The following is a 22,687-nucleotide window of genomic DNA, read 5'->3' as shown; positions in this document are numbered from 1 at the left end:
ACTGCATTGTCGTCACGGTTCGTTTATTCTTTATTGTTTTTGGATTTCTGAGTTTCACATCTAATAAAATATGTGGAACTCTACGTACGCTGCGCCTTGGTCCGACCATTATTACGAACAACGTAACAGTTAGCCATCTCTGTCATGTTTGGCATATCTCTCTTATGTGCAAATCTTTATGCCAGTCATTTTACTTAAGGCCCTTGATTTACATGGCATGATATTGATCCCATAGCCCTGGTCCGCACAGACCAAATGTGTATGTTGGATATTGGATAAATGTGTAATATTGGAGGCGGAGCTCGTTAGAATAATTCCCAGCATGATTTGCAATTGTTTGTTTTTACGTTTACATTTTGGTCAGTCAGCAGACGCTCTTATCCAGACCGACTTAGTCGTGCATCTAACTAAGGTAGATAAACAACAACATATCACAGTCATAGCAAGAAAAAATAACATTCTGTAACCGTTACTGACAATGTTATTGTAATTGAAGTGGTGTGTTGATTTAGTTATTAAGGTATAATGTGAACAGCATCACTGCTAGTTTAATGCCTTTGAAAAGTGAACTTAAGTATGGTGTATTTGGAAAGTATTCAGACTAATTGACTTTTCCACATTTTGTTGTGTCACATCCATATTCTGAAATCCTGAACAATCTACATACAATATTCCATAATGACAAAGCAAAAACAGGATTTTAGAGATTTGCACATTTATTAAAAACAATAAACAGAAATACCTTATTCACATAAGTACTCAGACCCTTTGTTATGAGACTCAAAATTCAGCTCAGGTGTATCCTGTTTCTATTGATCATCCTTGAGCTGTTTCTACAACTTGATTGGAGTCCACCTGTGGTAAATTCAATTGATTGGACATGATTTGGAAAGGCACACACCTGTCTATATAAGGTCCCACAGTTGACAGTTCACCTCAGAGCAAAAACCAAATCATTGAAGGATTGTCCGTAGAGCCCTAAGGCAGGATTGTGTCGAGGCACAGATCTGAGGAAGGGTAGCAAAACTTTTCTGCAGCAGTGAAGGTCCCCAAGAACACAGTGGCCTTTATCATTCTTAAATGGAAGAATGTTGGAACACCAATATTCTTCCTAGAGCTGGCCGCCCTGCCAAACTAAGCAATCGGGGTAGAAGGGCCTCCACTAATCAGGCCTTTATGGTAGTGTCCAGATGGAAGCTACTCCTCAGGAAAAGGCACATGACAGCCCGCTTGGAGTTTGCCAAAATGCACTAAAGGACTCTCAGACCATGAAAACAAGATACTCTGGTCTAAAGAAACCAAGATTGAACTCTTTGGCTTTAATGCCAAGCATCACGTCTGGAGGAAACATGGCACCATCCCTACGGCGAAGCATGGTGGTGGCAGTATAATGCTGTGGATATGTTTTTGAGCGGCAGGGACTGGGAGACTTGTCAGGATCGAGGGAAAGAGGAATGGAGCAAAGTACAGAGAGATCCTTGATTAAAACTGTCACCAGAGCCCCCAGGACCTAGACTGGGGTTCCAACAGGACAACGACCCTAAGCACACAGCCAAGACAACACGAGAGTGGATTCAGGACAAGTCTCCGAATGTCCTTGAGTGGCCCAGCAAGAGCCCGGACTTGAACCCGCTCGAACATCTCTGGAGAGACCTGAAAATAGCTGTGCAGCAACACTCCCCATCCAACCTGACAGAGCTTGAGAGGCTCTGCAGAGGAGAATGGGAGAAACTCCCCAAATACAGGAGTGCCAAGCTTGTAGTGTCATACCCAGAAGACTCGAGGCTGTAATCACTGCCAAAGGTGCTTCAACAAAGTATTGAGTAAAGAGTCCGAATACTTATGTAAATGTGATATTTCAGTTTTTATTTTATTTTATAAATTTGCACTGTACACATGACCGATGGGAACAATAATGAATTTTATATTGCAATCTTCAGTTGGCTCCTCTTTCTTATATTAGGAGGCTTGAACAAGTATTATTGTGCTTACCATGAGAACATTTGTAAATTTAAGTATTTTCAATGTCCAGAAAATACGCATTTTCACCTTTCATTTAGCACCTAAAATTCACTGATTTCAACATACGGAAAATACAAATTTTTCTCCTTTAATTCAGCACCTAAAATGCACCTGACATCAACATCTGGAAAATATGCTTTTCAACTAAATTTTACTTAAAAGTTGTTGGAAAAAAAAGGTCACAATGGACCAGAATGATGATAAACTCAACCAAATGTTTTTTTTTTTTTAAATAGGCTATTACATAACTGATTGAGTAAGAATGTTGTCTAAATAACGTTTAAAGGTGCCCTGAAATACAAAAAGTCTCACTTTATTACTTGGATAATCCCGGCATGTACCAAAGAAATTGGGATATTTTGAGTCCTTTCTAAATAGCTTTTACACCAGTCTCTCTAATAAGTGTTTGTTTGAGCAGAAGTACCCTTTTTTTCGCCAAGATTAACATTTCATATGATCTTTCCTGACAGAGGGTTTTTCTTTCAGAGGCCCCTTGAAGGATAACCAAAAAAGGGCATTTCAGCAAATCAGTTTTGTCTGCTTCGATTTTTGGGGGTTGTAGAACTTTCAATGTCGGCATTTATTTCCTCACTTTTTTACGAAGTGATGGACTGAGTTTTTGATTTTTGACATCGTGTTTTTTTTTTTTTTTTAATACATAGGCTATGTAGACTTGGACCAGACTAAGGACAATGCATAGGGCTCTTCAGCTGTAAACTATGAGATATGTGTGCGATTTATGTTTTTTTGAAGGGAGGGGCTTCCGCTTTGTAGTAGCCTATTATTGAATACCGTGGAGCAGACGGATCCAAAGGCGGATTCTGTTTCTCTACATTGACTGGCCTGCTTCGTGGTTGTTTGCTAACCCGGTGAAAGAACAATCGTTACTTGCTGAACTCAATAGGTACGTTTTGCGCTTCCGAAGTTGTTTATGTTGTTTATCCAACTTGGTGAAATTTGCGTAGTGCGCATGAACGTAGTGCTTATGATTACAACCAACTTGTGCAATGATCTTTTTTGTGTGTGCGATGCTGCAATTTATTAGATATGTATTTTTAAAATGATAGATTTCTACAGCAAACTGCACACGGTGCACCACACCCAGCAGTTCCTAATAATGTGGCCTATCCTGCGGTTAGCACTTTTCAATAACTACACTTAAACTATGAAGATTTAGAGTCGATGTAGATGAATTTGCGCATTGTCTCAAAAATGTGGTTGTTGTTATCGAGTATAATATTTTGTTATTATATGGAAAATCACTTTAGAAAACCTTTACCGATCTGAATGTGAATCCTGGAATGTCCCTGCTGCCCCATGCCATATATTCTTATCAGACAAATATGAGGAGGCAGTCTCCAAACTCATGAGAGGGATGTGAGCCAGATCTCTCTCCATTATAATAGACAATACATAGCTGCATATCAATTGACAATTTCAGGAAATGTGTCGTTTATTTAATTATGCTTTTTGATTGGTATTTTGCCAGTGGGCTAACTCTAGGATCAATTATACCTACAGCTGAAGTCGGGAAGTTTAACATACACCTTAGCCAAATACATTTAAACTCAGTTTTTTGCAATTCCTGACATTTAATCCTAGTAAAGATTCTCTGTTTTTAGGTCAGTTAGGATCACCACTTTATTTTAAGAAATGTGAAATATCAGAAAGAGTGATTTATTTCAGCTTTTATTTCTTTCAATCACATTCTCAGTGGGTCAGAAGTTTACATACTCATTAGTATTTGGTAACATTGCCTTAAACCATTTAAATTTGGGTCAAACGTTTCTGGTGGCCTTCCACAAGCTTCCCACAATAAGATGGGTGAATTTTGGCCCATTCCTCCTGACAGAGCTGGTGTAACTGAGTGAGGTTTGTAAGGCTCCTTGCTCACACACACTTTTCCAGTTCTGCCCACAATAGATTGACGCAGGGCTTTGTGATTGCCACTACAATACCTTGACTTTGTTGTTCCTTTAAGCCATTTTTGCCACCAACTTGAAAGTATGCTTAGGGTCATTTTCCATTTGGGAAGACCCAATCTTATAACCGTTACTGACAATGTTATTGTAATTGAAGTGGTGTGTTGATTTAGTTATTAAGGTATAATGTGAACAGCATCACTGCTAGTTTAATGCCTTTGAAAAGTGAACTTAAGTATGGTGTATTTGGAAAGTATTCAGACTAATTGACTTTTCCACATTTTGTTGTGTCACATCCATATTCTGAAATCCTGAACAATCTACATACAATATTCCATAATGACAAAGCAAAAACAGGATTTTAGAGATTTGCACATTTATTAAAAACAATAAACAGAAATACCTTATTCACATAAGTACTCAGACCCTTTGTTATGAGACTCAAAATTCAGCTCAGGTGTATCCTGTTTCTATTGATCATCCTTGAGCTGTTTCTACAACTTGATTGGAGTCCACCTGTGGTAAATTCAATTGATTGGACATGATTTGGAAAGGCACACACCTGTCTATATAAGGTCCCACAGTTGACAGTTCACCTCAGAGCAAAAACCAAATCATGACGTTGAAGGATTGTCCGTAGAGCTCCGAGGCAGGATTGTGTCGAGGCACAGATCTGAGGAAGGGTACCAAAACTTTTCTGCAGCAGTGAAGGTCCCCAAGAACACAGTGGCCTTTATCATTCTTAAATGGAAGAATGTTGGAACCACCAATATTCTTCCTAGAGCTGGCCGCCCTGCCAAACTAAGCAATCGGGGTAGAAGGGCCTCRACTAATCAGGCCTTTATGGTAGTGTCCAGATGGAAGCTACTCCTCAGGAAAAGGCACATGACAGCCCGCTTGGAGTTTGCCAAAAGGCACCTAAAGGACTCTCAGACCATGAGAAACAAGATACTCTGGTCTYAAGAAACCAAGATTGAACTCTTTGGCTTTAATGCCAAGCATCACGTCTGGAGGAAACCTGGCACCATCCCTACGGTGAAGCATGGTGGTGGCAGTATAATGCTGTGGATATGTTTTTGAGCGGCAGGGACTGGGAGACTTGTCAGGATCGAGGGAAAGATGAATGGAGCAAAGTACAGAGAGATCCTTGATTAAAACTGTCACCAGAGCGCTCAGGACCTAGACTGGGGTGAAGATTCACCTTCCAACAGGACAACGACCCTAAGCACACAGCCAAGACAACACAAGAGTGGATTCAGGACAAGTCTCCGAATGTCCTTGAGTGGCCCAGCCAGAGCCCGGACTTGAACCCGCTCGAACATCTCTGGAGAGACCTGAAAATAGCTGTGCAGCYACACTCCCCATCCAACCTGACAGAGCTTGAGAGGCTCTGCAGAGGAGAATGGGAGAAACTCCCCAAATACAGGAGTGCCAAGCTTGTAGTGTCATACCCAWGAAGACTCYAGGCTGTAATCACTGCCAAAGGTGCTTCAACAAAGTATTGAGTAAAGAGTCRGAATACRTATGTAAATGTGATATTTCAGTTTTTATTTTATTTTATAAATTGCACTGTACACATGACCGATGGGAACAATAATGAATTTTATATTGCAATCTTCAGTTGGCTCCTCTTTCTTATATTAYGAGGCTTGAACAAGTATTATTGTGCTTACCATGAGAACATTTGTAAATTTAAGTATTTTCAATGTCCAGAAAATACGCATTTTCACCTTTCATTTAGCACCTAAAATMCACCTGATTTCAACATACGGAAAATACAAATTTTCTCCTTTAATTCAGCACCTAAAATGCACCTGACATCAACATCTGGAAAATATGCTTTTCAACTAAATTTTAACTTAAAAGTTGTTGGAAAAAAGGTCACAATGGACCAGAATGATTGATAAACTCAACCAAATGTTTTTTTTTTTTTTTAAATATAGGCTATTACATAACTGATTGAGTAAGAATGTTGTCTAAATAACGTTTAAGGTGCCCTGCAATACAAAAAGTCTCACTTTTTACTTGGATAATCCCGGCATGTACCAAAGAAATTGGGGATATTTTGAGTCCTTTCTAAATAGCTTTTACACGCAGTCTTCTAAATAAGTGTTTGTTTGAGCAGAAGTACCCTTTTTTTCGCCAAGATTAACATTTCATATGATCTTTCTGACAGAGGGTTTTCTTTCAGAGGCCCCTTGAAGGATAACCAAAAAAGGGCATTCAGCAAATCAGTTTTGTCTGCTTCGATTTTTGGGGGTTGTAGAACTTTCAATGTCGGCATTTATTTCCTCACTTTTTTACGAAGTGATGGACTGAGTTTTTGATTTTTGACATCGTGTTTTTWTTTTTTTTTAATACATAGGCTATGTAGCACTTGGACCAGACTAAGGACAATGCATAGGGCTCTTCAGCTGTAAACATATGAGATATGTGTGCGATTATGTTTTGAAGGGAGGGGCTTKCGCTTTGTAGTAGCCTATTATTGAATACCGTGGAGCAGACGGATCCAAAGGCGGATTCTGTTTCTCTACATTGACTGGCCTGCTTCGTGGTTGTTTGCTAACCCGGTGAAAGAACAATCGTTTACTTGCTGAACTCAATAGGTACGTTTTGCGCTTCCGAAGTTGTTTATGTTGTTTATCCAACTTGGTGAAATTTGCGTAGTGCGCATGAACGTAGTGCTTATGATTACAACCAACTTGTGCAATGATCTTTTTTGTGCTGTGCGATGCTGCAATTTATTAGATATGTAATTTTAAAATGATAGATTTCTACAGCAAACTGCACACGGRGCACACACCCAGCAGCTTCCTAATAATGTGCCTATCCTGCGGTTAGCACTTTTTCAATAACTACACTTAAACTATGAAGATTTAGAGTCGATGTAGATGATTTGCGCATTGTTCTCAAATGTGGTTGTTGTTYTCGAGTATAATATTTTGTATTATATGGCAAATCACTTTAGAAAACCTATTACCGATCTGAATGTGAATTCTGGAATGTCCCTGCTGCCCCATGCCATATATTCTTATCAGACAAATATGAGGAGGCAGTCTCCAAACTCATGGAGAGGGATGTGAGCCAGATCTCTCTCCATTATAATAGACAATACATAGGCTGCATATCAATTGACAATTTCAGGAAATGTGTCGTTMATTTAATTATGCTTTTGATTGGTATTTGCCAGTGGGCTAACTCTAGGATCAATTATACCTACAGCTGAAGTCGGGAAGTTTACATACACCTTAGCCAAATACATTTAAACTCAGTTTTTTGCAATTRCTGACATTTAATCCTAGTAAAGATTCTCTGTTWTAGGTCAGTTAGGATCACCACTTTATTTTAAGAATGTGAAATATCAGAATAGAGTGATTTATTTCAGCTTTTATTTCTTTCATCACATTCTCAGTGGGTCAGAAGTTTACATACTCAATTAGTATTTGGTAACATTGCCTTAAACCATTTAAATTTGGGTCAAACGTTTCTGGTAGCCTTCCACAAGCTTCCCACAATAAGATGGGTGAATTTTGGCCCATTCCTCCTGACAGAGCTGGTGTAACTGAGTSAGGTTTGTAGGCCTCCTTGCTCGCACACGCTTTTTCAGTTCTGCCCCCAAATGTTCTATAGGAATCAGGTCAGGGCTTTGTGATGGCCACTCCAATACCTTGACTTTGTTCTCCTTAAGCCATTTTGCCACAACTTTGGAAGCATGCTTGGGGTCATTGTCCATTTGGAAGACCCATTTGCGACCAAGCTTTCACTTCTTGACTGATCCACATAATTTTCTTCCCTCATGATGCCATCTATTTTGTGAAGTGCACCAGTCCCTCCTGCAGCAAAGCACCCCCACAACATGATGCTGCCACCCCCGTTCTTCACGGTTGGGATGGTGTTCTTCAGTTTGCAAGCCTCCCCCTTTTCCTCCAAACATAACGATGGTCATTATGGCCAAACAGTTCTATCAGACCAGAGGACATTTCTCCAAAAAGTGCGATCTTTGTCCCCATGTGCAGTTGCAAACCGTAGTCTGGCTTTTTAATGGCGGTTTTGGAGCAGTGGCTTCTTCCTCGCTGAGCGGCCTTTCAGGTTATGTTGATATAGGACTTGTTTTACTGTAGATATAGATACTTTTGTACCTGTTTCTTCCGGCATCTTTACACGGTACTTTGCTGTTGTTCTGGGATTGATTTGCACATTTCGCACCAAATTACATTCTCCTCTAGGAGACAGAACGCGTCTCCTTCCTAAGTGGTATGGCGGCTGCATGGTCCCATGGTGTTTATACTTGTGTACTATTGTTTGTACAGATGAACGTGGTACCTTCAGGCATTTGGAAATTGCTCCCAAGGATGAACCAGACTTGCGGAGGTCTACAATTTTTTTCTGAGGTCTTGGCTTATTTCTTTTGATTTTCCCATGATGTCAAGCAATGAGGCACTGAGTTTGAAGGTAGGCCTTGAAATACATCCACAGGTACACCTCCAATTGACTCAAATGATGTCAATTAGCCTATCAGAAGCTTCTAAAGCCATGACATCATTTTCTGGAATTTTCCAAGCTGCTTAAAGGCACAGTCAACTTAGTGTATGTAAACTTCTGACCCACTGGAATTGGGATACAGTGAAATAATCTGTCTGTAAACAATTMATGGAAAATTACTTGTGTCATGCACAAAGTAGATGRCCTAACCGACTTGCCAAAACTATAGTTTGTTAACAAGACATTTTGTGGAGTGGTTGAAAAACCCATTTTAATGACTCCAACCTAAGTGTATGTAAACTTCCGACTTCAACTGTATATAAATAATTACATTACAAATGCATTAGTTTAAACTGGATAATACCTTAAGTTATGAAGAACAAACAGAACAACATCCTCCTTTACACAAAATGAATAATTTTCCCCTTTAAAAGCACTTTCCTTTGATTTGCTGTCATCCCTAAATATTTGGGATGAATATAATTGGACATTCTCCAACAGTAAACTGTGGCCTTGTGGCGTGGGATTGTACTGGCTCTTGTAGACGAATACTAGCTGTCTTCAATTGCCTGCGCCAAGGGATCTCATGAAAGCAAAGGATCCATCAGGTCAGATCCTCTCCACTGGGGGTCCAAATTACAGCCTTGGCCCTCATCAGGGATAGGCTTAACCATCTGTACTGGGTTGGCTAGAATCTTTATCCCTATGTAGGTCTAGCTGATGCTACACAGCACTAGCTGAGCCCAGTTAAACCATGATTAATCTGAGTAATCAACTTGATATRGAAATTTATCAAAGCAACAGTGAAACGCTGATGTTATAACTGGCTTTAGGAGGCCACTCACTGATTCAACACTGTCCAAACAGTGTGTGGTATTCCAAGAACTTTGCCTCTCTCTCTCTCATCTCACCGCATTGTGGTACAGTAAAGCATTGCAGTGCGATGTGCAATAACTCCAAATGAATCCACCCAAATAGTTTGGGCCAACCAGCCAACCACCTTTTCTTTTTTCCCAACGTAGTTTATCTCAGCCTTCCGTTTGATCTCGGGTTGATTACAAAGCAGTTAGTATGAAGTGAGTGAACGGTAGAACATGGGGTTCGGGGGCTATGGACCTGCAGAATGCTCCGAGCTAGACAGCACAGTAATTGTCCATGAAGCTGTATCTGATAACACTGCGGTGTTTGGAAAATATGAGGGGAATGCCTTATAAGGAACCGATTGAACCTGCTGACAGACGATTGATATAGCCTTTGGAATGCATAACAGCCAGGCTTATTTTTTAGTCTCTTTCTGCCTCTTTTTTGCCTCTTTCGGCTACTTTTCTTTAGCGTATAAAGAGCCTAGGTAATGTGCTATATGGAGAGAGAGAGAGAGAGAGAGAGAGCGAGAGAGGGAAGGGGGGGGGATCTGGAGGTAATTCTGCACAGTGATAACAAGGGTTTGGCATGGGCTAGGGCCCGGGCAGGATGTAGGGAACACTGCCCAGGGTTTCCGGAGCCTGGTTTGCCCTGTGCAGTACAGGCTGTAGTTCCTCTGCTCTCTCTGCCCTTCATTTACACAATGTTTCAGGATCAGTTCTTCCATAACCTTAATCATGACTCAAAACGACGTAAAGATGGCTTCAGACCAGTGAAGGGAGGAGAATACGCCCTCAAGGACTAGAGAAGGGAGTTTAGGCCTAGTTGGCCGGAGGTTGGAACATTGGGATGAGACTTGGACAAAGACTTGAGGCTTGACCCTGGAGCATGCGATAGATTGTGGCCAAGGGCAGGGCTTTGATGCAGCCTTTGGATTCACAAACAATATAGTAGATCCCCTTAACTGTACTAGATAACTTTTCATTGTTCTCTGACTGACCTGAGCTACTTGTGTTCAAGGTCCCTGCAGGTGTGAAAACACACATTCTACTCTGGAATCAGTACCATCAGTCTTCAGGGTTGAGAAGCTGACACAGTTATTGAGGACGATGTTAATCCAGGCCCTCTCTCTTTAAAGGAGTGCATGGAGACACTGTGGTTATGAGGAAAGGCTATTTCTTAGACGCAGTTAGTATTTGAGAGAAGGCTAGTTGAAGCATAACGTCTTTTTAAAGGTGGCGTCCTCTTAGGATTCATGAGAAATATCTTGTTTTATTTTTCTGTGTGTCACTTTGCGTCTCTCTGGCTGCGCTTACAAAGGCAGCCCAATTTTGACCAATCAGATCTTTTCATGACAGATATTTTTTCAGAGCTGATCTGATTGGTTAAAAGACCAATTAGTGAAAAAAGATCAGAATTGGGCTGCCTGTGTAAATGCAGACCTAGAGTTTTGCAGTGCCTCTGTGATGCGAGGCAGAGCTTTAATCCACTGCACGATTCAGTTCCAGAAGTTCTTTATATCTCTGCTGCAGCCTGCAAGCCTACAGTTACTATTACCACCACTGAGAGAGGCTGCCAACTAAACTGAAGTACGAAAAAAGAGAACTTGGATCGGAAATTGTGTAACACAAACTGTTCGTTTTTGTTATTACCATAGTTTACCGATAATATATTCAATTTATGTTTGTCAAATGTTCCGCAAGGAGTTCTAAATTATTACATGTTGACATGTAAATCCAAACATACACAGTGTTCTCGGAGTTCGCCAGAGCCTATTTTCTGGTTTGTCTTATAATGGACAACTTGTCTGTCAAGCATGTTTTGCCTAGTTCAGTTTATTGCCACTTGGGTTGATTTTATGCAGATTTGCCGCCTCAAGATATATTTGTGGGATCGAGGAGCCATCTTTATATGCAATCAGTTACACAACAAAGATGTCTCTTCTTTGATCAAAAGAGTCAACATCATCAATGTCTCCAAGGGAGAAGTCTAATTGGAGCCCAAACCTCAAATTTGTGTCCTCTCGACAACTGTCCTCGTGGAGCTTTCAGTTAATTTGAAGTGGAGGATGATTGACATGGAACTAAACCTCAAGTGATTCTGCCCTGGACTCTGGCCACAGCATACTCACTGTTATTTATTTTCTGCTTTGATAGCATGTAATTTGAATGCACTGTATCCAGAACCACACAGTAAGTTGTATAATATGGTAAAGTTGGAGCACATTTGGAAAATTTGAGGGGGGAAAAGGAATCTGCTTAACTCTTAACTGGTGACGATCAAAAAATGGGTCAAATGTGGCATTCCTAATTTGTGAAGTAAGAGCGGCCAGCTGAAACTGAAACTCTAGATTTAGTTTATTTAGGACCCAGCAAATATGCAATAAGTGGCTTACAGATGTTTTGTTAGTAATATATAAATCAAAAATTCCTCACTCTCCTTTTTAATCTTTCCTCTCATGGCATGAAATCCTCTCTGTAATTCAACTTTATATTCTGTTTGTTGGTCTTCATTACCCAGCCAGGTTGCAATGGAAAGGTTCTGCATTGCTTTAGAACCCGTGCCAAACCAGGCTCGTATGTCTCCTCAGTCCTTGGTATGGGGAGTCTGGCAGTAGTAGAACTCTTCTGGGGAACGAAGAGTCTGGATTTCTCCCTGGTGACGAAGAAGAACGCTGACACTCGTTCTTTTTTTGCTGTGGCTCAGATTAGAAGGCCTTTTAGATCAAACCTCTCCCACATTTCTTAGACTTTGAAGTGCTATCGTTCAAGGCCAGATTCCCTAATTGGTAGCATGGCAGACTGTGTTGATAATTGGCACATTTACCCATCGAATGCCAGTTGGCAGGCAGCGAGGCCTCCAGAACTCCACCAGCTGTATAAGGATATTTTCACATCCAACTCACTCACAACAAACTCTCTTTTTAGTAGATGGGCGATGGTACAGGATCCCTTGGCTTACTCAACCCAAGTCTTATAAGGTAAAAGTAAAAAATTTCACCCCAAGGTATAAACCTCAAGGCTGGGGGTAATCGTGGGAGCGTGAGTTCAGTTCACTACCCCGAGACTCATACACTACTACTTATGTCATCTTCCAAAGATGTGTTATGTTCAGTTCCCAAAACGACAGTGGGGCTGAAAGTGTGTAACATTGTTGAGCAGGACTTTTGCCCCTGGGCTTCTTTCCTCATCTGATAAAACAAGCACAGGAAATGTCTCTGCGAGCTGATTTGCTCTGTGTTTTCCTTTGGCGTCTACCCATAGGGACCACAGACATGCCTAGTGCTTCAACCAGTCCCCCGGCACTAAGTCTCTTCACCCCCCCCCCCCCCCTTTTACAGACAGCTAACATTCCTCCTTCTCCCCTCTCCTCCCTCCTCTCTCTCTCCGCCTCTCCTCAGCACGCAAAACTAAACAAACATAGCTGATCAAGGCCTTAAATCACCTTTTAAAAGTCCCATATTTTAGGTTACTGGGGGAATTAAAGGTCCTATAGGTAATAAGGAGGTAAATCCCAACAGTGTGTTGAAAGATGCTATTGAGTGGAGGACCAGTGAGGTCATGTTTTTTGGAGATGGAGAGAGAGTCTATGAGTAGGGACACGGGTATGAGGGAATAGACGTGTGTGTGTGTGTGTGTGTGGTGTGTGTGTGTGTGGTGTGGGTGTGTGTGGTGTGTGTGTGTGTGTGTGTGTGTGTGTGTGTGTGTGTGTGTGTGTGTTGTGTGTGTGTGTGTGTGCACGTAAAAAAAATAAAACACGTCTTATTTTTATTAAATAACTGGTTCCACATTTTTGGGGGTTTACTCAACTTTCAGTTCAAAGTGTTACCTGAACTTAACATTTTTAACAAATTATGTCTTTGCTCAATTTGTCTCATATGCTCATTCAACTGGAATTTGGCATCTTAACTTCCAATGTTTTCAACTTACATATTTGACACACATGATTACATTGTGCATGTTCATTTACGCAGTAATTGTTATTCAACATGTCCTCACCTGGGATTTGAACTCACAATCTCTTGGTTCATGGCATTACACGCTTCCTGCTACTCCACCATGTTCGTATCAATTAATCTGACGATTCTCTATTGATTTGATAGACTTATATAAGCAATTTTAGCTTTTTCTGTATAGTTGTTGGTGGGGCATATGACTTTGTTTTTAATGTTATTCCTTAATCACTATGATAAAGTGTACTTTTGAACAGATCTGAGGTTTACTTTTAAGTCCAATGTGTCGGAATACAGGTGAAATCAGTTATTGACACAGACATGGTGARGTAGCTGGAAGATTAGACCGCTGTGAACTGAGTAGTTGTGAGTTCAAATCCCAGGCGAGGACATGTTGAATGCTAATTACTGTATAAATGTAATCATGTATGAAAATGTTGTATGTCAAAATCACTGTGTGTGTGTGTGTAACTAGTTCCACAGCCCAAAATAATATTTGCTAGTTGAATGAACATATGAGGAAAATGTAGCAAACGCATCATTCTAAGTTTACTGAACTTTTGCCTATGTTTTCTCGTGTTGGAACCAGTTACTTTATAATATTTTGTGTGTGTGTGTGTGTGGTACTGTATGGATGGTGGAGGTGGTGAGAGCGATGGGGAGTGTGGGGATTTCATGATGAATGCTGGCTCTCWTGGGACAGAGCAGCTGGAGGAATCGGGCTCTTAGGTAACAAGGGGATTTACCATTCATATACAGCCATTGGATTTACCTCGTGCTCAGACACGCAGAGTGGTATCTTTTTAATTCGAGAAACTGGAGGATTTGCGTCATTGAGTTCTCCGATTGACATCAATGGWTGATTTGTGTGTCTGTGAGACCTCGAGTTATGCAGGCTTAGGGTTCTGGAGACAGGATTCTGCACTTCATTGCTGACTCTCCGTACTGTGGGAGCACACGAGAGATGAGGATATTACTCATCTGTGTGTCACACAAGTCTAGGCTCTGACTGGTATGACACAGGATGCTGATGTGCTGCGCTAGTTGCAACACTACAGTACTTTGATTAACACTTTAGTGGGAGTCAGTATGTAGTTACCCCCTTTTAAAAAAAATGTTTTTAAATGATGTAACAAACTTTGTTGGGTTCATTATGTTGATTGTGCTGCTTCAGTTCAAAAGATGTGACTTTTGGAACTACGGTATCAGTACATTTAGACTGAGTTGGATCKTTCTGACCTGTCTGGATCAGGGCTACAGCTTCGGACAACGTTCCCTTGCACAGCACAGCAGCAATCCGAAGCGATGACAGCTGCCATTTCTCCTGTTGGAGCCAAGTGTTATGTTTTTAAAGGTGCAGACCTTTTTTAAATTGTCTCCAGTAATGTTACCCACCTGAATTAGCCAGCCCAGTCTGGAGGTCTGCGTTCTGGCTGGTATTAGGAGCAGTAGTAATGGTCTAAGAGTTTATTGAGTGTACTCTCTCTCCCTCGTAATCAGAAGCATATTCAGGCATTGACATACAAGCCTCTCAGGGTTGCTCAGGAATGTATTACAAGCAACYAGAGGAGCCGAGCAGCGAGCAGATCTCCCCTTCCATTTKTTTTCCTCTTCGCATGTCATTGCTCCATACAGASMAAGGCAATGGAATCTGATTTAAAGCTGAATATCAAAGCATCTAAAATGGCTGACATGGAGGATCCATCCCCAATATAGCAGTTATTTTGTGTGTGTTTGTGTGTGTGTGCGCGCCCGCTCATTACTGTGTGTTGTGTTTCTCTCTCTTTCTCCTGGCATCTAATAATGCCAAAGACTTCTCCCCCACTTCAGAGAAAGGGGAATGTAAATATGCCCCCCCATCCATATACAGTACTGTGTGAGACCCGAGCTCAGCTTGAATTTGTTAGTTTGGAAGCATTTCAATACCATCGGGTAATTCATAAATTAATTTCACTGTTGGGTAACATGGAGCTGGCAGGTGGACTGCCTCCGTCCTAAATGGTACCCCATAGGGCTCTGATCAAAAGTAGTGCACCATATAGGAAATAGGGTGCCAGTTGGGACGTAGGCACCGCCTTTTGACAGGGGTTTTAATCGGAGCCCCTCTGCAGGGAGAGAGGCTGAGTGTCTTACCTCATAAGAGACCTGCTCAAGGTGATTGGMAGAAACCATCAGTCATGTTATTGTTAAACAMCCCAGGTCTAGGGCAATGGGTCTGGTGCTAATGGCTGTTGAGGTGCTAGCCAAAACTCTGCTAAGAAGGGACAGATTCGGATTCATGCTGGGTTTCAACTCTCCTGCGTACACTTGTAGGAAGCTAGCTGATTTATTGCTTGGTCCAAGTATTTTCTTCGTGAAGTAYTTTGACAAGTATTACTATTTGAAAATAACCCCTTCTACCTAACAGGCGGCCATCTTGAGTTAAAGATAAATTGATGAGTAGGCCTAATTATTGAATGGAACAAGACCCGATCTGTAGCATCAACAGTCCGACAGACCGAGAAAACCGGCTAACAAATTGAAATGCAAAAAGAGGGGGCAGCCAGCCAATTCCACACATGCCAAGATGAGGACACTATGTCAACAAAACAACAACTCTAAACAAGCAACTCGCTAACAAGTGTGATGCTAGGCTACCCAAAGACAATGGAGAAAATCTGCTTGGCCTCCCTGCTTATTTACGCAATGCACGGTTAGACTAAACAAAGTTTATTAAAGGCCCGTTAGCGCTTATGGCTCTCCTCTCGTCAGATGAATGCAGACACGTCTTCACGAGGAGGWGCGTTCTGCTAGCTAGCTAAGACAAGACAAGGCTAACTGAGTGAGTTGGATTGAACACGTGCGATTGGGTGGGGTGGAGGTTTGGGGAGAGGAGTGGAGGGGATGGGAGAGGGAAGGGGTGTGGGCGTATGACGTTGGGTGAGATGGGAGTAGATTCAAGGGTTGGTTTGGTGGGTGGGTGTGAGGTAGCTGAGTAGGGTAGAGGGTTTGGATGAATAGGGGTGAGGGGGATGAGGAGGGTAGAAYGGGTGTGGTTGATGGGGTTGGAGATTTTGAGATGGGTTGGGTACTAGGGGTGAGGGTAGAAGAAAGGGTAGGGGGTGACAAGCTGGCTGGCCTCATTAAGCCCTGCTTTAATGAACCCAGCAGCTGAGGGAAAAAGTAGAACAATGAAGGCTTGTTAGGGGGAGGCCTGTGTCTATGTCTGCCCCAGGTTGGCATGTTCCCTGGGACCGAGAAGAGGATGTCTGAATGCTCTTGTCCSTAAAGCTCTGTGCCACCCGTTTACTATGACAGACATCTGGGGGACCACCTTGGATAATGAGCAGCCATTAGCTCAGGTTAAAGTTAATGACCAGTAATGGTACACCAGCCCTGCCTGGCCCGGAGTTTGAGCCGGTCTGAAATGAAATACCAGTCACTCAGGCTCAATACATAAACAGAGGGAACAGGCTGGAAGTGAATAGTGTGTGCGTGCGTGTGCGTGTGTGCTTGTGTGTGCTTGTTCAGAGGTGGCACAGGTGGATGGGTATCATGTGAAAAGGAGATGGTTTTCCTTCTGAGCAGATTACTAGCAGAAAAMAAACCTGGGGGGGTTTTGGATTTGTTCCCATTGTACTTAAGTTTACAGAGTAATCTCATTTCCAGTTTTGCCATTAGCTCAAACTGAATGAACCCCTATAAAGGGAACCTGAGCACTCTCCTAAACCGACAACTTAATTATTTACAATTCCATGGTTGTCCGAGATGTGTTATTCTAATAGATTTAGGAATTAGACGGTTTAAATAGCGTACATTAACCTATAAAGCTGAATTTTTATCCTCTGTTTGGCAGTAAAAGTCGCCTCGTGTAGAAGAGAGGAGTAGGGTTCTTACCTAGAGTTGTGTCAGTGATGTAGCATTAGTAGTCACGTAAAAATACTTTATAGTATAACTGAGGCAATGCGCCATTATACAAAAATACTTAAAAGACACTCACGAGAAAACTAACCACGAGGCTTCCAAGACAGGACAAGACAGAGTGAGTGAGACAGAGGGAGAGAAAAAAGAGTGGTACGAGAGGAGACGGTGAGTGAGACAGAGGGAGAGAAAAAAGCTGTAGTGTTTCCTGGAATGCCTGGCAGCAGAGTCCGAAGTCAGAGCCACGGGGAGGAGGAGAGAAGAAGAGAAGGAATGGCCTTCTGTCCTGACAGACAAGCAATGCTGAGTTGACTTAATTTAACAAACCGTCAACGGTCAAGATGTTTCACTGACAAAAATGGCTATGCTACTGCGTGTGGATGTTGCGTCTGGATGGGGCCCATTGACAGACAGGACTAGGAGAAGTGAGATATACCTATGCTTTATGAAGATCAATGGCTTCTGGCCCCCACTATCAGCCTGGGGGGGCACACAGAGTTCCAACCGTCCCGGACGGACCTCTGTCCCCCAGCGACACTAATAATAACAGCCAGCAGAAATATGCACAGAAACGAGATCTCCTACAGCGTAGCCTAGCCTCCTGGATAGGAGAACACTGAGGCACGAGAAAGGTTGTCTCCTCTCTCCTCTCTCCTCAGACAGGAATGTATGGTCTTGAGGAGCTCAACCTCACAACTATCGATTCCTATTATGTCACACGGTCTTTACACTGATATCGATTCCTATTATGTCACACGGTCTTTACACTGAGCTAGCTGCAGGCTTAGAGTCTGAAGGTGAGCTATGTTTACACTAGAGGCAAACACGCATACAGACATTCATATTTATTACACACAGACAGACCTAGACATTGCGTTGTAAGCGAGGCATCTCCAGAACACCGAGAGGGTTGGAATAGGAGACTCCTGGTTTCTGTCTAAGACGGTGGTGTTGTTGATATGGRTCTTCAAAATCAAAGGGATGGTTTAGAATGACCCAGTTCACTCACGGATATCCCACAGAGGGATTTGGTGGTGGGAAGTAGACTCGACCAGGGTACAGCTTAGTTACATCCATCGCATCACAGTTAAGACCATGGTTTTAGCAGTGCAATGAGAACCTCAACAGATAGGAGTTTATGGAAGAGCGGAGCTTGACTGATAAATTAGCCCTCGTCTCTGGTCACGGTTTCCACTCCCATTCCTATTCATCAGTCTGTACTGCTACTGAACACATCTCTTCGTGTTACACCTTGCCTTTAGCCCCAATGCAGTGACCCCCCCCCCCCCCCGCCCCATACAGATGTGCTCAGGCCTGCTGATGTGATGCTTGGATGCAAAGAGCAACAGACCTCGTCTCTATTCTCGTCCTCGTATTTCGTCCGAAACAAAAACGGCCGGCATCCAATCACAGCGAGCTCCATTAAAATCAGTTATACTGACAAGTGATTTTTTTTCTTTTTTTAAATGTATTTGTTCACTAAACAAACCAAAATGTTTTCACAAGGGAGTCTCGGAGTAGCCTAAATGCTGGACCTCTCCACCTTTCCCGTCCACTCAGAGTAATAGCCCTCGGTGAGGTCATTGTGCTAGAGCTAGAATCTTAATCCTCTCTCTCTRTCTCTCGTTGGTACTCTCCCCTCTATCTTTCTCCTATCTCTCCCCAGGAATGCAACAGGCCCCTTATTTTGAAAGATCTCTTGTCACGTAATACCCTTGAATATCCGTGCGCGACGCTTCAGAAAGCACATTCCGCAGCCTGATTTGCGCATGGCTAAACGATCGGATTGATGAAAATGTATGCTCTGAGGTAAAACGTGTAATTTTGAGGCAGTGGTCATGGTACCAATTTACTGTGAGGCAACACGGCCCCCTGGGTATACACAGACAGAACAAAAGTCGATACACAAACATCTATCGGTGTCTGATTCAGCCCATCATGATCTGAGCAGGCCTCACAAGCTTCTCCTGGTGTGTAAGCGGTTACGTCATGGCTCCGTTGCAGCTCGTGCTGCTTGCACGTTTCCATGTAAGGCATGACAGGAAGTAATTTCTCCCACTGTGATACGGACCAGGCACATAAATCACTCTGTTTTCATTCATCTTTTTTCTCTAAAGTATAGCCTAATTCTTTTTTCTCTGGCGATCGAAGGGTCTCTCAATCTCTGCAAAACGTAAAGATTTTTTTTTAGGAGAAACTTGTCAGGAATGTTTACGATACTTGTTTTTTCCTTTATGAGAAAMACATTTGTATGTTCCAGAACACGTGTTCCAGTTGCCGTGACAGTGTCTGTCTGAGTCCATCCACCACTGCTCTGTGTCATAATAATTATGTGGAGAAAAAATGGGCAGCTCAGCCCAGATCCCCCGGGACCCTTAAAGAGGCTGTGTTTTAAATGCCTTGTTCTTGTCAAATCAAGAGGGGATTACAAGCAGGAACACTGGTCTGTATGCCTGGTGGCTGCGTGCCTGTCCTGTCTAGCTATATGATTCACTATGTATTTACCATATGGGAGACTGAATATGAATAGGGGCCCAAACTATAATAGGCTTCTTACCAGGGGACATGCTAGCCTTTATGGTCCAATACTGTATTCTGCAGACAACTCTTGTATCGTTGTCATGCTGTACGTGTACTGTATAGGCCTGTGGTCTATAGGCCTGTGGTCCTCAATAACACTTTTTGAGTCATAATGAAGACAGAGATCTACRGCTCACAATTCTTTTAAAAACATGACTTAAAAAACYTATGCCTGTGCAACATTGAAAATAGTTCTGTAGCAATGAGCTTTTTAGTAGGCTATATGCCCAYTACATTATCAGTGCATGTTGGCTATGCTTGATTTTCACTGCCAATGTTGTTCAACTCAGAACATTTTCAAATTATATTTCAAAACTCGAGGTATATGATCTTGTTGTGTTACTTGCGTAACACAGCTCAGTGAGCATAAACAATGTGCATTCTTTATTTTACTGGACTGATTGTGTCTGGATTTGATGGTCAGTCTCAGCGGAGGGCGAGCATCAGAGGGTCCGTTTCTCACAGTCGGACCGTCCCTCGGCTAAGACTGACCAAAAAGGGGCGACCGTGTTCCGAGCTGATGAGCGAAACTCACGCTGCATTATTTCTGATTCACGCACAAATCCATGTTGTTACTCCTATGACCAGAGAAAGTGAAATATTCCTCGATAAAAAATGTTTTTAAAGACAAGACGCTAATAATAATAACAATGCAAGCTTATCGGAACACTTTGCTACTCATTCATTGAAGCTGCAGTGCTGGTTGTATCGCGAGTGGAGAAGTGCATTTTATGGCATATAAAAGTGTTGAGTAAAAAGTGTTGACAGTGCTGAGTATGAACTTWAACATGAACTCACTCATAAAAACAAAAGCTCTTTGCTGTATTCGTTGACAGTCTCTCTGTAGTCATGGTTTTAGATGTTTTGAAATCACAGTATCAACTTACTTTTTACGCTCGAGGAAGCTGCAGACAGGCAAAACGATTGGCTAGCGGTAGGCCTATAGGTGCACTTGATTTGCTCTCCGGGCACGCTGAGTAGGTGGAGTTTGTATCTTCAGACACATGAAATGGTTCAAAATGGGAACACTTCGCCTACCCGGAACGCAGGGCAGATGAAACAAGTTCACCTACTGCCAACAGCGCGAGACAGAAACATTTAGGAATGAATGGCTTTATCGTCGTTTTTTTATAGAAATGTTTGGCGATCGACTAGGAATGCCTTGGAGATTGATCGCGATCATGCTCCATACATGAGTAAGGGCCCCTACTATGGGGCCTCTAGTGACACACAGGTCTTTTTTGGTACAGGGTGTGCTCCCGTCCCGAGTGCCCCCAAACTGGAGACAGAGAGCAATACCAGAGTAGCAGATCCAGACCTTTTGGTTGTGCTGGCATCAGTAGTGCTTTGCTTTGAGTAAAACACATCATGTAGGTGTCAACACCCCAGCCTTGCTACACCCTGCTACTCTCTCTGGTCAGTGAACGTCAGATTAATGATCTGTTGAGGAGTGGTTCAGGGCCCATTCAGGGGGGGGGGGGGTCATTTATACTAAAAGACGGCAGGTGCCAAGATGGTGGGTTGACGCTGATGGCACGTGTCCCAAATGGCACCCTGTTCCCCTACGTGGTACCCTACTTTTGAAGAAGTGCACTGTATCGGGAATAGGGTGCCATTTGGGACTTAGACAGGGTGGAGGAAGCCTTTCTCCTGAACAGGTGGGGTGAGCGAGTCATTCGTCAAAGTCCCCGGTCGTGAGTGAGTGTTTCCACTGAGTGAGCTTCCTGTCCGCTAAATAGGATTCAGTCAGGATTCATTCAGTACCCCCCCTCCCCACCCCCTTCTGTCAAACTGCTGTAGAGCGGCTTCATAGCCACGTRAGTATAGAAAGAAGATGGCAACATTTAGTGTACTGTATGTCCTAGTGGAATTACACAAGACAAAGGCTGTTGATATCCCGTGTCAAGGCTGACGTTTATTGTCATTAATCTTGCCCCGGAGACAGAACCGTGCYATTTCCGCTAGATAGGCCAGCTGCAAAGTCAAAATTGGCTATGTTATTTTATATTTTTGGTCTTAATTCAAGGTTAGCAGTGTGGTTATGGTTAGGTTTCAAATCAGATGTTATGACTTTGACGCTGTGCTAGCTAGTGACCAGTCTACAGAGCTGCCTCCAAAAAGATTCATGACAAAAAACCGCTAACCTGCGTCAAGAGCGGAGGCAGATATTTATTGAGATTAGTTGGTGTTCTGGATATTTGGACTAGAGTCTTGATGTATTATTTCATAGGTTACATGCTGACAGCTAAAACCATTCCATCTTGACTAAATACAAGAGAAAAAGCCAAGAAAGCTTATTTATTGCTTTGTTCTACTGCTGGGTTGAGTGTTTTTCCTCTTGGCCAGTCGTTTGGTTTCCTTCTTTGATTGACAATAGTGGCAGGCATTTGTCAGGGACCAAATAGTCTGGGGGCAGATAAACAAACGGTTTCTAACTGCAGCGCGGGGCTGAGACCCTCGGATTGAGACTGCGTTCAGCCAAGAGAAATGTAACCTACAGTACAGTACAGTCCTTCAGGCTTTAGAGTGCAGAATGTAGACCCTTTCGTGGAAGAGAAATATGTATATTTTTCTAAAAATGAACAAAGAAAGGTTAGTTCTTTTCAACTCCCTACTGGCTTAAAATGGAGTCAGCCTTTACCACAGGTCCACACACCCTTGTACCGTAGCGATCCAGCCAGACAAAGATATAGAGTTGCAATGTGGTCCTTCTTGTCTAGGGAAAGCCAGTCTAATAATATTCTGGGTTTACTTTGCACTGTCCCAGGGATGCCACCATCATCAGGCATGTTGCCTAGGGATACAGCCAGCCCTAACCAAACCTGGTTTCAAATAGTKATTGAAATCTTTCAAATAGTTTAACTGTGCTTGATTGAGCTTACCAGGGTTAGTGGAACCACTGGACTAGGCCCAAAAGTGCAAAGCCCACCCCATTTGGCACGCCAGGCAGACTCCAAGCAAACACTCA

General features: G+C 42.5%; 1 protein-coding gene across 7 annotated transcripts in view; it reads left to right on the top strand.

Annotated features, from left to right (window-relative positions):
• Window positions 1–6,227: 6,227 nt before the first annotated feature.
• Window positions 6,228–22,687, top strand: part of LOC111951268 (non-muscle caldesmon) — a 57,773-nt gene continuing 41,313 nt past the window's right edge. For all 7 annotated transcript variants that reach the window (XR_011474021.1, XR_011474022.1, XM_070434770.1 and 4 more), the window contains exon 1: window positions 6,228–6,550. The gene's annotated coding sequence lies outside the window, so the exon portion shown is untranslated. The remainder of the gene's footprint in view (window positions 6,551–22,687) is intronic.

This window comes from Salvelinus sp. IW2-2015, linkage group LG24 (genome assembly GCF_002910315.2).
Source record: "Salvelinus sp. IW2-2015 linkage group LG24, ASM291031v2, whole genome shotgun sequence".
Classification (NCBI taxonomy): domain Eukaryota; kingdom Metazoa; phylum Chordata; class Actinopteri; order Salmoniformes; family Salmonidae; genus Salvelinus; species Salvelinus sp. IW2-2015.
The sequence above is the reverse complement of the archived record's forward strand: the minus strand, read 5'-3'. Positions and strand labels throughout refer to the sequence as shown.